Genomic DNA, 2,758 nt, shown 5'->3' on the forward strand with positions numbered 1-2,758 from the left:
TATTAGATTTTATTATGTTTTCATATTTCTGTACATTTAACACTGGCTAAGGTATTGATGTTCAACCAGAGTTTTATAGAATATGCATAGTCTTAAAGTTTCCCACTAAGATGACTATTTATGGCTCATCTCATCATTTGTTTATGACTTACATCATCATTTTTTCCTCACTAACATATAAAGGAAGTTAGCCCTAATGTTTTAACAGAAACTGTGTAGTTAACATAGTCTTAACTCTTCACTCTACATCTTTACACAAAGACTTTGCAACTTCTCATTAATAAGGTTTCTATAAACTCTGAAATGTAAATATTTAGTAGTTAATATCTGCTACCATAAATCTTAAATACTTTATAGAAAAGTTTTATACTTGCCAAACAATCCTAATTTTGGCATATATAAGCAAAATCCCAAAATTAAACATGTGTAAAACATTAAAACTTTTAACAAACCTTAACACTTGCTAGAGTGTTCATTATGACAGGTGCCTTTTATAGAATAATTGAATTCCTCCTCCTACACATTTCTTGAACAACAAATATCTGGAATTACTTTGTTTTGACATGTCAGTCTTGATTTTATTCTTAAATGTGTGCTTATGTAAGAAATACATGGTTCTAAAATTTCACAACAATTCTTTTGAACTTACTAGTTTTGAACTTACTAGTTTAATAAAAAATTATTAGTTTAATAAAATCAATAAACTATACTTTATATAAAAAATGTTCTTTGCTCAATTCAGCATCACATACACTAACATTGGAACGATACAGAGAAGATTAGCATAGCCCCTGTGCAAGGATGACATGCAAATTCGTGAAGCATTCCATATTTTTACAAAAAGAGATGCTAGAAGGGATGTGGCCCCAAGGGAACCGTATGCATTCTTGGTGGGAGTGTAAACTTGTTCAATTACTTTGGAAAGCAGTATGGAGGTTCCTCAAAAGACTCTACATAAAGCTCCCCTATGACAGCAATCCCACTTTTGGGGATTTACCCAAATGATCACAAACAAGACCATACTAAAACTACCAGCACAACTATGGTTATTGCAGCATTACTTACGATAGCTAAGATATGGAACTAACCCAGATGCCCCCATTAGATGAATAGATCAAGAAAATGTGGTATATATACACAATGGAATTCTATGCCTCTATCAGCAAGAATGACATCTCCCAATTTGTTAGGAAGTAGAAAGACTTGTAAAAAAAAATTATTGAGTGAAGTAAGCCAAGTCCCAAAAAACATAAGTCCCATGGTTTCCCTTATTTTCAATAACGAATATATGTCTGGAATAAGCTGAAAAGCTCAAACGTTATGTGCATAATACCAGACAAGATGATGTTAAGGGAATTGAACCCCAAGATAGGGACACAAGTGGTTCTATGTTTCTTGCTATTGTTTCTAACTTACTTATAATGTACGATGTCATTTATTTTTGTTTCATTGTATGTTCCTCCCCCACGCTATAACCCTTGTTTTCTCTCTATTTGAAGTTGGTGCACCTACATCTTGTAGGAAATTTGGGGAGAGGAAGGGAAAAATGCTCAAATAGGGATGCAGTTTAACCAATTGTAACCATGAGATGCACAAGACACTATGTTGAAAAATGAACTTTACAATTTAGGATGGGGGATAGAAAATGGGGAGGGGAGTGTATTTGTGGAGGTAGGAGGGAAAGGATAGTAGGGGAAATATAAAGGAGGAGGTAACAATGCTTGTTAGAAAAATGTACTAATTTCCTTCCTCATGTAAATGTGATCCCTCTGCACAGTATTATTAAAATAAAAAACATATAAAAATGTTCTGAGATGGAAGAGTTCATTTCCACTGTTTTACCCATATATTATCATTAACAAAGAAATTAATGTAGAACACTGATATGAAGGTAATTTGAAAGTGCTGTGTTTGTGTGTGTGTGTGTGATCTCGGCAGCGCACCAGTAAACTTGCGTGAGCATGCAAACGCACCCAATGCATGTGTGTTGGAGTACTCAGAGTTAAAATCAGAGCTTCAAGGTCTTGCGAGGCCTTTCCTATCTAGCTTGGTAAGCTACTATATGAGCTACATCTCCATTCCTGGCTTTTTGTTAGTTCATTAAAAATTTTGAAAAATAATTTCATGAAGTTGTTTTTTTGTTTTTGTTTTTGTTTTTGTTTTTTGGCCCTGATTGGCTCCGGAATGTTATCCACAGATCTCAGGCTCCTGAGTAGATATCCCGAGTAGATAGGATTACAGGTGTGACCAGCCAGCACAAGGCTTTCAGAATAATTTTTAAAATAGAAGAAAATTTACTTCATGGGTGCCTGTTTTATTATCTCCTACTTTTAAAGCATTTTAGAGTGATTATATGTGAATTTATTTCGTTTGGGGATTCTTAAAAGACAGTAAGTGATGATATTTAAACGTTTTAGGACTTTTTAAAAAGGAAACTGGAACTGTGGGACAGAAAAAATTTGGCTCTGTTTGGACCTCAATTTATAAGCTCTGCTCTGTGCATGATAACCCAATATCACAAACATAGTCTGTGTTGAAGAAAAAATGTGATAGAAAACAAATACCATAATAACATAGCAAGTATTGCTATGCTATTATTTCTTGGTCAATATGAATATTGAATTGAAAGTGTAAGAGAATGGAGAGATTTTACCCACCTTTTTGATATTTCTGAAAGACTTTTGGAAACTTTGACTCATTTCCTTCCTCACTGTGTGTGTCTTTGGGACATGCACTTACTGTCTTTAATTACAATTTT

At 33.8% G+C, this 2,758-nt stretch overlaps 1 non-coding gene across 1 annotated transcript; it reads left to right on the forward strand.

Moving 5' to 3' along the window:
- Window positions 1-729: 729 nt before the first annotated feature.
- Window positions 730-836, forward strand: LOC138818251 (U6 spliceosomal RNA). The gene has a single exon (XR_011369023.1). It is a non-coding gene; the product is annotated as a U6 spliceosomal RNA (small nuclear RNA).
- The last annotated feature ends 1,922 nt before the right edge of the window (window positions 837-2,758 follow it).

This window comes from Dipodomys merriami, unplaced genomic scaffold (assembly GCF_024711535.1).
Source record: "Dipodomys merriami isolate MVZ:Mamm:240054 unplaced genomic scaffold, mDipMer1.0.p SCAF_721, whole genome shotgun sequence".
Lineage (NCBI taxonomy): Eukaryota > Metazoa > Chordata > Mammalia > Rodentia > Heteromyidae > Dipodomys > Dipodomys merriami.